At 39.7% G+C, this 12,102-nt stretch overlaps 1 long non-coding RNA gene across 1 annotated transcript; it reads right to left on the bottom strand.

Moving 5' to 3' along the window:
• Nucleotides 1-6,484: 6,484 nt before the first annotated feature.
• Nucleotides 6,485-10,578, bottom strand: LOC142472048 (uncharacterized). The gene is made up of 3 exons (XR_012789578.1): nucleotides 10,479-10,578; nucleotides 9,861-10,058; nucleotides 6,485-7,507 (listed from the first exon to the last, which is right to left on the bottom strand). It is a non-coding gene; the product is annotated as an uncharacterized LOC142472048 (long non-coding RNA).
• Between the last annotated feature and the right edge of the window lie 1,524 nt (nucleotides 10,579-12,102).

Below are 12,102 nucleotides of genomic sequence, written 5' to 3'. Positions count from 1 at the left end.
TTATAATTTAAGTATTGCAGTGCCCTTGTGGCTTGCAATTTGTGGGACGCACAGGTCGAACCTTTCAAAGACGTATCTATGAACACGTCTATAACATTAAGACTATGGCCAATAGTCATCATAATCCACAATGGATTCGGAATATTCCTAAAGGACAGTTCATCCATCTGAGGCGAAACTGTTCCAATTTGGAATCTTTTTCCAAACAGGCGGATGAACTGAAGAACAAATTTATTGAACGAAATTACCCAGTGGATGAACTTGAAAATACTATATCTTAGTTCAAAAAATGGACAGGAATAAACTCCTAGAATATAGAGATAATGGGGATGGACAAGGAAACAATAAAATGTCCTTTATTACACAATACAGTGCCATGGCCCCTAAGATTAGGAATATCTTTGCCAAACACTGGCCAATATTATTGCAAGATGCAATTTTATCACAGATATTAACGCCACATCCATCTATTGTCTTTAAAAAAGCAAATAATTTCAGGAATAAATTGGCACCCAGCTGCCCTTTAAATCAAGGATATAGAAAAGTGAAAAACGTTCAAGACAAAAATGGGTTTAGACCATGCAGAAAATGCATAGCCTGCAAGTATAGCACTTGCAGTACAGAATTTAAATCCAATGTTACTGCAAGAGTCTATAAAATTATGTCCCATATTACATGCAAGTCTGAGTTTATAATTTAAGTATTGCAGTGCCCTTGTGGCTTGCAATTTGTGGGACGCACAGGTCGAACCTTTCAAAGACGTATCTATGAACACGTCTATAACATTAAGAAGGGTTTAACGACACATAGTGTGTCCCACCATTTTTTGGTTCACCATGATAAAAATCCCAAAGGCCTTTTTTGTCAACCTATTGAATTGTGTACACCCAATTGGTGAGGTGGAGATAAGTTTAAACACATCAATAGACGAGAGGCCTTTTGGATATATGAACTTAAAACTCTTTCCCCTAATGGGCTTAATATTGATTTTGATCTGGGTTCCTTTTTGGGTAAATGAAGTATTATTAACATATATGTAAAGGTTATAATTAGTAGTATGTGCTGCTTCAAGTAAATTGGGTAATATCATACCTGTCTGTCCCAGTCCAACTAGTGGGCATTTGGAATTTCTGAGGGTTTGAATCATTGGATTAGAAACACAGTGGGAGTTTTGAATGTTCCTTGGCCAGTTTTTGGTATTCCAAATTTTTGGTATTTAAATTGTATATAGTTAGGCACTATGTTCTGATATTAAAATGGTATGTGGTCATTTATTTTATGTTATGTAATGTTTATGTACTGTATGTCTGTCAGGTTGTGTGAGTTAAGCGAGCATAGTGATTTGATATTTATGACATGTAGGCGATGTCGCTTTAAATGGCTAATTAATTTTTAATTGGATAGGGTATATTAGTGTGTCATGAGGTATCAGTTTGTAGCCCCTGAGGAACTAGATTCACATCTACGAAACGCGTAGGGCAGGTGACACAGTCACTCTGAGTTTGGCATTGAATTTTATGTTGGACATTTGGTCTGGAGCTTTCAAATTCTGGTAGCTCCCGGCAATCAGACCGCAGCCCCTGTCCCTTTAAGTGTATGGGCACACTCGCGCGCGGGCGCGCTGAGACAGCCTGTGAACCATGAGGAGGAAGTGAGGGGAGCCGGCCACACGTGCTGTTGCGCTGTGCACCCTGAAGACCAGCCTCCATCACCGGCACTGTTCCTGTGTACCTCTGAAGGGATTTCGGGCGTGAGTACCGGCGGAACAGAGCTCAAACTCTGCAAGGAATACCTCCTGCGCCGAGAGGACTCTGTTATTCCATCGCGTGATTTCACCCTGCTTTTTGTAAGTAGGGCTCTGATTTTTCCACCACCGGATGACCAGCTGTTCTCATGTTATTTCAGTGCTTATTTTATAGCATAGTTCTAGTTTTAATAAATTGTTTATATTATAATTGTCACTAGGAGTCTCACTGTTTTATGTTTTTTAGTGTAGTACTATTTTACGCAATGATTTGTGTTTGTTTTTCTTTTTCTCATTCCATGGCCTGTCAAGCATGCGTGTAGATTCCTTGAGGATCACAGGACTTTCCATTTGAACTTTTGGCGCCAGGTTTTTTTCTTTTTCACATTGTTATCTGTTTGTACTAGCAGTAGGTACCAGGCAGCCTACCTTTATGTTAAAGTTATTATTTATGATATATCACATTGGCGCTTTTTCACATTTTTTTCTTTCATTTATTGATGGTGGCTGCTTAGATTCAAATGTATTCAAAGCAACAGGTAGATGCATAAGGACACTAGCAGAGTCGATCCGTCACGAAATCCAAGGGTGGGACTCAGACAGGAAACAGGACAAAACAGAAAATGGTATTAATATAATGTTGCATAGAAGTTGTAGACTTAAATGTACTAAAAGGGAATAAAGTGAGGATAAAGGATATACGTGGACAATACCTGACCCACTGGTAGAGGGTAAAAGGAAAAGTTGATACTCTTATGGATAAGTCCAAGACAAAAAAAAATAGGTAAAGGGAGTCAAAAACATCAAATCATAAAAACCCGTCACCATATACTGTAGAGAAGACAGCTGTCCATGGTTAGAACATGAGAGATTACCCAGATCATAAGGGACAACACAACATTAGAGGAGTATCATAGAATATACTGTAATATGCAATATGATGCAGGGACAGAGAGTGAAATTCTGATTGCAAAGGGAATGACTTAACACAGGGTACTGAAACATGAGTGGAATGTTCATAGGAAAAGACTCATGAGGTCTCCATGGTCCCAAGTGAGTATAGACCAAGTGAAGTATAACCTATGGCAAATACTGAGATCTGAGGACAAGGAGATAATCCAAATCAAGAGAAGTGACCTGTCACGGAAAAGTACAGTAGTATGTGTGATACTGAAACTCATATGTTTAAATATACAGATGTTGATAAGGCTAGGATAGCCACTTTGTGTAAGGGTGCAAGACATATTTTATTTCTGAGGATCATGTCCCAATAACCCTAGGGATTTAGAACAAATTTAGAACTGCATGCAGCAACTCTTGTTGAGGCCAATATTTTTTGCTGACCAGAAGAATTTTTGTACTAAATGGAAAGAAATACATAATAAATGTTCCTTTGATTTAATTATACAAACCATAAAAAACATTCAAAACAGGTACGGATTATGAATCTTGACGATACTCACATCAAATCTATGTGAGATAGAGATTAATACCTTTTGACAGCAATTAGATACTAAACTGTGAATTTGGCAGGGAAATTGAGTCACGCAAAAGGAACAAGTTTGTTCGAGATGCAATAGATTACTTTTCAGCACGTGTGTAGAAAGATGTATCAAGACTTACTGCCTCTGTTGGTGCGCGAGGTAGCAACGCCAAAACGCGGCAAGGCCAGGGTCGATCGTGACCAAGAAAGCAGTAAACTGCCTGGGAGGATTAACTCAGTGGGGGTCCCTGCTTCTAAATTGCCATAGTGACTCATCTAATTATCTTTGTACTGAACCACATCTGGACAGCTTTCACCCTTCATTGAATTTCTTTGCAAATTAAGTCAATGCCCTATTATTTGACTGTATATATAAATATGCATATGTAATGGTATTTGGTGCATGCTACCTGTTGGTAAACAGGAGGGCTGAGTTGTCCGCCGATGTTTGTGGGCTCACAGGACAAGCTTCTGAGGTACATACCCGACATAGATCTCTAGTGGTACAGCGCCTCCATCTGCCGTAGGTTCCAGATATATGGAGGCGATCTCCTACGGTAGAATACAATCCCCTCTCCTTCCCCAGAAAGATCACAAACTATGCAGGAGGTATAATAACTGGAATGGTTTATTCTGTTCAGCTCAATGCAGTCACAGCAGGTTTCTTCCCTATGCAGTCTCTGGTGTTATATACAGCAGTAGGATGGTACCTGGACCTAAACTATGGGTCAAGGGCCCCCACAACAGTCCTTACTCTTCCCTGATCCTCTATTAGGATCATGGGAAAGGTGCACACTCACTCTCCCCCAAGGGGAAGAGGAACAGGGAATGCCAGTATTCAGTCAACCTGTGTGTGACCTGCCTCTCTCAAGTGGGGAGAGGCACTGACTAAATTTGGGCGGCAATCCCCTTAAGTACAGCCAGGAGGAGGGCACAAGGTCCGACCCAGGATTGGGTGAACTCAGGCCTAGTTGTACCTCCTCACCTGTCACTCAAGGGCACTGCTGGGAGTGAGGTAAACCCATAATAAGTACTGGCAGGCCTGCTCTTACCAGTGCTTACTGCCAGTGAGTGCAGACTTGTAGCCAAGAACCAGTCCTGGCTACACATACAATTATGTATATTCTTCTGATTAATTATTGTTACTCTAACCATGTGCCACTTTTTACAGGCTACATTATAATGCCTTACAAAAGCATCATTGTACAACTGGCTACTTTTCTATCAAAGCGATAAACACTGTATTTATTTCACATTATAGAATGCAGAGAAATTGCACACAATATTTTGTGGGGTGGCCCTCTCTTACACCTGTCAGAGAAAGGGTCATCCCCTCAAAATGTTGTGTGCAATTTCTCTTCATTCTATGATATTAAATAAATATAGTGAACATCGCTTTAGTGGCAAATTACCCAATTGAGCAGGAATTCTTTCGGCAAGTATTTGAGATGCAGGCGGCTTTTGTGTGGGATGCTGCTGGGATCAATCAGCACCAGCAATCTACAGATTAAGCCATGGACAAAAGAAAAATCAGTTGCCAAGGTAAAGTGGGTAACAAAGTTGTTTGTCTGCATTATAATGCCTTTAAAAAATGAAGTTGTTGAAAGTCCCAGTGATAAAGAAATTGTACTTTGTATGTACAGAACTAATACAGTGTAAAAAATCTATTGGATACAATTTCCTTATGCATCAGAATATACTGTATGACAACATCAACTACAAATGTATTTATGTGAATTGTTGCATATATTCTTACTGGTTTTGTCAGATAAAAGGTTACTTTCCTTTTGTTTCTTAAAAAAAAACATATACAGTAGTAGGAAACATTTGCTGGAATTGTTATTTTATTTAGCTCCCAAAATATATAGAAATTACTAGTGCTAAAGTAACACTAAGATATTTCTGTGTACAGCAAGTACTGATTCAGTATGTATAATCGGCACAAATAAAGTTGCAACAATAGATTGTGTAATATGTATATCAGCCTGCTATTTTATGTAGCATGGCTGGTCCAGACTGCCTCTGGGCCTCCTGTCATGTAAGCCCTGATAGCTACAGGCTGTGGCAGGCTATCCTAGGGGCATTGACCCCCCCCCCACCCCTCTCATGCTGACTCTCTGAGTGACAAGTGGTGGTGACTCAGGGTCTGTGTACAGCCAATCATGGTACAGTCCTTGTGCCCTCCCCTTCTGGAGTCTCAGAGAGGAAGTGCCAAAATATAGAGAGTTCTCTTCCACCCCTCCTAGGGAGAGGAGGTGTGTGCTGCTCCTCCCGGCTGGGAGTGAGACATGTCAGTCAGTCCCTCCTGGGCTGGCTGGTAAAAGAGATCGCAGAGAACCCAGCACCACCCAGAGGCCTGGGACCCTCTGACATCCATCTGCATCCGCTGTATACCATCTGCAGTGACTGCCCAAAAAAAGCTCTTTGTTTTATATACCCCTGCCAGAGTTCTCCATTTATTGGGCAGGGGGGTGAAAGAAGTCTGTTCTGGTGGGGACTGTCTCTGGAAATCCTGGAGCCACCACAACTGGAGGCGCTGACACCCATGAGTGTACACAAAAGTTCACCAAAAGCCTGTCCTGTTCCCCACACCATCGCGGACCACTCAGCTCTCCTGGAAGGTATGACCACACCACAAACAGCACTAACCAGTAGTACATCTCACAGAATGGGTGTGGGGGGGAGGGGGGGAGACCTATGTTACATTTAAATATACACAATGCTGTTTAACCATTAAAACAACGTTTTGATATGTCTCACGAGCTGACATACGGTACTGTCTATAGCGGAGATTAACACTAAAAATGAATGTAATGTATACTGTATTCTGTATCACTTGTTTGGAACAATGCAATAAAATCTAAGTTACAAAAAAAAAAAAACAACGTTTTTTTTGCACCTACTTCAATTCTAGAAGTACTGTTAATTAAATAAGTCTTTAGCAGGAGCATGTTATTACAATTATAATAATTTTAAGGAAAGATGCTCTTGTCAGTGTTATGATTTTAAGCAGCTTGATCGCAATGGACTGTGAAATGGAATTCATATAAGTCCTCATCTTAATAAGGATTTGTATTTTACTTTTCCTCAAGAGCCAAAATTGGTTAATACTATTGTAATGAAAAAAGACACAATATATTGAACAGGAGTAATCTTGCACAGAGTAATTTGTTCTAAAAAGTAAAACCCAATTTAATGGTTATTTTTATTTAGATTATAATATGTGATAAAAATGCCAAAATGTGTCTGTGAATAAACAGGTTTTATTAAGCTTACAGAATTCACTAACATTAAATGCAGTAGATGAAGCATAACTCCATACACTCCATAGATAGGTGATTAGATTGGAACCCGGTGAGTGTTTACAGGGCTCTTAGCAACCACTGTTTGATGAACTCCTCCCCTTCCTGAGGGTTTCTGGATATTTCTGTGGTTTGCTTTTCCATATCTTGAGAACGGTCCACATTTTAGGACTGAAACATTGATCTGTGATTAAATTAGCCTTTGCACGAAGACCATGAGAGTGCTGCATTTTTCTTCTAAACATATAACTTCTGCCAGGACTAAATTAGTAATGTGTTGGTTGGCTTCCCAGGAGGGATATTGAGTTTATACCTATCCTGGATGCAGAGCACAGGTCCAGGAGTATCCTGCACTACAGAGGAACCTGAAGCTGAGTAACATAAATGAGAAATGTCACACTCTGTAAAATAACTGTCAAATGATGCTGCTGCAAAGTTTAGCTACGTTGAGTTAATTTCAGACACAGTCAGACTCTGTGACCACTATTTGTGTTAAATATCAATTACTGAACTCAGTGAGAAAGTCACTCAATGCCGTGACCACAAAAAATGTAGTTTTTAGCATCAGTCGTAGTTCTCTGCAGTAATTATAGGTGGCGCTAGTAGTAATCTAAATGCAATACAACCCATCCCTTATTCACGTTCATATGATATTCCATTTAATTCAAAGTAACCCACCACTTATTCCCCTAAAAACTTCAGATGACTAAATGTTTTTTAAAGTATAGTATAAAATGCGCGCTGGCCGTCTGCAATTTTCTTTTTCTTTAGATTCCCTCTTCAGTGCTGCTCCCCATCTCCCGTGAGGGAGTTTTTAAAGTATGACATTTTATACTAGATTACAGAAAATTACGATTTTGAGATAAATAAAAAAAAAACTTTGTGAAATAATACAGTACAATGTTCGTCAATATTCTTCCAAATAAACAATATTCTTCAACTAACATCTTCTTCGGGCTGGCTCTTGTGCAGTTTCACCTGTAAAATAATTGTGAGAATGTTATTTATTAATAATTGAGAAGAATTTTATGTGCATGCGTGTACTATAGAATTTAAATGAAACGCATATTCATATCTTTATTTCCTAGACAAGGGTGTTTCTATGGACCTTGGTTGAAACACATTCCTTCTGAATTTATATATGAGGCTTACTTACTGTAGCTAAACTGTCAGTGGAAACAATCAATTTTTTTCTTCTAACTTCTATTAAATTAATCATCAATAATAAATATATTGTACTCTACTCCGGAGTCCAGAGCAGTCTTCCTAGTCTAAACCCCTGCTCATTTACCCTATACTCCTTCAATGCTTTTTCCCATCTCAATTTGTGTTCGAGGCTCAGTTTGCTGAACCAGCATTTGCAATCAATCAATTTTTTTCTTCGAATTTCAAATTCAATTTATCATCAATAATCAATATTTTGTACTCCACTGCTGAGTCCAGAACATTTCTCTTAGTCTAAACCCCTGCTCAGTTACTATTTAATGCCTTTTCCCATCCTTCAATCAATCTATGAGGCTCAGTTAGCTGAATCAACGGTGGCAACAATCAATATATTTCTTTTAACTTCTATTAAATTAATCAATATATTGTACTCCGCTGTGGAGTTTGGACCAGTCGTAGTCCCCAAATCACTTATTATTCTCTGTACGCCTTTTAATTCATTTTCCCTTCTCATTTTCTGCATGACGCTCAGTTAGCTGAACCTGTGCCAATAAAATAACAATAAATAACAAAAATAAAACAATTCTGAACTTTTCAATCTTTTCTATCTCATGTGATTTTTTTCATTTTCCTACTTAGAATTACTGTATCATTTGGCCTTTCCTGACTCTTGAGTCTTGTTCCTCACTTCTGAGTGACTCCTGTTGTCTTACCAGTCCTTATTTAATTTATATTAAGTGGGCCAATTAATCTCCAATGCCACGTGTAATATGAGGTTTGAGAAACTAGGAGTCCCTATTCCTGAATCCACCGAGCCCTAGCATGATGAGGGTATGGGGTAGTGTAAAGTTACTCCAGGGATCAGACTCCTGCTGAATTTGGCTCGAAACCCCAGAAAAAGCTGAAGTATCTCATTTTTCAAAGTAAATGGTTCGGACCTCTGGAAATTGGGACATGTAGTATTTTGCATCACGTTGGACCACCATCTTAATCCCAAGATCCAAATACAAGTTTTTTAACTGCATGCATTTTAATATACAATATTGAAGCTTGAATTAGCATGAAGGATGCCCAAAATCTATAGTCTTGGTTCCACAGAGCCTTAGCATCACCGCAGTTTGTAAGCGGATACTGTTACTTCAGGCAGGGATTCGACTCCTTGAATTTTAGGTGAGACCCCTGAAATCAGTGCTCAGATAGATCCAGCAACTACATATATACTTTTTATATGGCTTTCCTCTGCTGGTCAGTGATCAGTATTCCAACCTCATGATTCTGACCCAGCCATAATTATATACACAGAATGCAGCAGACGAGGCTCAGTGAATGTGGCAGTGAAGGTGTGTACTGTAATGTCTAATCAAGTAACACAACTGATAAAAATACATCTTGCCAGCCTCATAGTCCAGGTATATTCCTAATCTCTGCAAGGGAGGTTCAGGATATATCTGTGTTTGTTAGTCATGTATTGTATCACTGAATGCTATTTATCACAAATGCGCAAACACCTTGACTTCTTATAAAACCCAAGGAAGGACTGGTCTACCTTCCTTTCAATACTGGGAAAGGACATTCCTCCCTACCCTTCAGATCCCTGATTAACTAGTCCACTTCCCAGTAATGTCGTCCTGAAGTAAAATCCTGATTCTTTTAAAAAAAAACCTGGATAAGACATGTCAGTTGCCTTTGGTAATCCCTGGGGTCGACATGAGTCAGAAAGTTTTCAATTATGTTTAAACTCTCAAATCCCTCACCACTACTAACAACATGGCCACAGAGCTAAAATACAGACATTGGACTCTCACATAATGCTATGAGAAGGTATCAGTGTCTATTGTGTGGCACAATATCCGGTCTCATGCTTAAGCCTGGCTATCTGATTAGGTCTCTCTCTCACTTCCTAGCCACATTGTCTCTGGGGCGATAGAGGTGAATGTGGGCAAGAAGGAGGAGGTTCCACAGGCAATGAAATGGGCAGAGAATCAACAGGATAACTTCTCACAGCAGGAGTGGAATGTTTTGCCTGCCTGGGCATGGGGAACCTCAGTTCTATAGCAACCACTGATTGACAATGTACCTCAAATATGTTTTTTTACATTTGTGTACATTGCTGTGTCCAGGAGACAAACCTGCTAGGACGAGGTGGGGAGTATAGTCCAACCCATACCTTGAATCTGGATCCTAAATGAGTATAAATAGTGGGGTCCAATTCCGAGGTCATGGTAGGGTGTGGCAGCTTAGTCAATTTCACGGTTCCAAGGTTGGGGAAGGAGAGAGGCAGAGTAATCAAGATCACAGTTCCAAGATCTGAGCCAGAGAGAGGTAGAGTAGTCCAAAGGCAGGCAGGTATCAAAGACAAGCAGAACTACAGACAGGAAACAGAGTAGGAGACAAGGTAAATAGTACTTTGCAAGGGCAAATACTAATTGGGAATGATAGTCTTTTAAAAAGAGCACAGCTAGGTGCAATCAATTGCCCTTTCAAGCTTGCTTACTGAATAGGTGGTCATCTTGGTACAGGCAGTGAGGTAAAGAGGCAACACAAATCCTAACACAGCTTTTTTTTCACTAACTCTCCGAGTATGGAGTGGGTAATTTGCGCACCTGATGCCTTTCTTGGATGTATTAGCTGTTTATCTAATGTCTCCCTCTCTCTAGAATCGAAACCTGATTCCCCATTATCCGTGGTCATCACCATGGTTAGGCACAGAACGTACAGTCAAAAGTGGATAAGACAGATATTGAAATGGATCGTAGGCGACGCTGTCAAGGGCATGTGTAATCACCTGGAGGTTTTCTATACTCGCCAAAGGATCGATGATAAAACGGGAGAAGTTGTCCTTCTTCTGTTCACTTCATATTTCTGTGCTCCTCACTTTTTCCCCTAGAAAAATGACCAGAAAGATTAATTTAGGACATAAATACTATGTCATGGAGCCCCTAGATTCCCAACTACTCATGATCAACTCATTACCATGGTTAGGCACAGAAATTACAATCAAAGGTTGACATGACAGACCTCCAAATAGATCATTGTCTAAACGCATTTGAAAATTAACTGTGGAGGCGGCCGCCGTAGACTAAGGGCGGCCGCCACTGTACATGAGACTGCCCTTTTAAGCCACAGTTTTCACTGCCTAAATGATGGTAGACCATTTGCACTATTTTGGTAAATATTGTATGCAAATATACCATTTGAATATAGTTTTTACATATTTTATTTTTTACATATTTTTCTGATATATATATATATATATATATATAAAACACACAGAGAAGAACAAAGACAATCCCTTGAATAGCACTCTAAAATATACCACAAGAATATTAATGTAAAACTGTTGGTGAAAAGAACTGGATGCTTCTCAAGTGCAGAAAATGAAAAAGATTTTATTAATAGAACAACAATAAGTACTACCTTAAAAACATAAACACACAAATGGCAGCTCCAAAAGATAAACAAACAATGACTCACTGGAAAATATATATTAAATGCTAACTGATAATCTAATAACTATGATGTGTCCAAATTATTAAAGTATTACACAAAATCTAAGTTACTAAATACACAGAAAAAAAACCTTAAAGCAAACAAACCCTTGCTAACTAAAGAATGCTACATCTAGATGCACAGGGAAAAATATATCATTTAATAAACCTAGACACATGCAATGGTGTCTAGAACAAAACATGAATGAAACTAATACCAAGGGAAAAGCACAGGGGAGAAAAAAGATGTATGCAAGACTCACACCCTGGCCAGCAAATGCAAAAAATAAAAAATATATATACACAGCATGGATATATAGAGTCTCTGGGATCCAGGCACAGAGGCAGACAAAATACAAATGTCTAGGTAGAGAATAAAGATATTGATAGCCAATGCGCTTGGAATTGAAACAACACAGGTGTGCATGAATGCCATGAGAAACCCTGACTCCCAGAACAGGAGAGAAAGATACTCAGCTGTCTTGTCGTGACAAGGGAGGTCGGTTGCTGGTAGTAGGCATTCCAATGCGTGCTGGTTTAAAAGATCAAATGTCCACAGAGACCGCAGCATGCAGTGAGAGTCATGTCAGCAATAAATTAAAGGGGAGCTGCCAGAAGGACACCACTCTACGCGTTTCGCCCGTGGGTGGGCTTCATCCCGGAGTGATACAGACAGGTAGAGGTCAGCTAGTCTTTAAAGGATTTCCCTTGATTTACTGCACTGCCCAAAGATCCTCTCAGCCAGTCACGATCGCGTTGCTCAGTGAGTGACGTCACTCGCACCGGTGCCTGAGATGAGGTGATTACTGCTGATGCATCAGATGCAGGAAGTCCCAGCTGATGTAGTTACTCTGGGTTCCCACACAAGTGCGCATGTGCTAAGATATCAGCTTCTTGTTGTTATTGCCATAGGTGACGTAA

Source organism: Ascaphus truei, chromosome 1 (assembly GCF_040206685.1).
Source record: "Ascaphus truei isolate aAscTru1 chromosome 1, aAscTru1.hap1, whole genome shotgun sequence".
NCBI classification, from domain to species: Eukaryota; Metazoa; Chordata; class Amphibia; order Anura; family Ascaphidae; genus Ascaphus; species Ascaphus truei.
The sequence above is the reverse complement of the archived record's forward strand: the minus strand, read 5'-3'. Positions and strand labels throughout refer to the sequence as shown.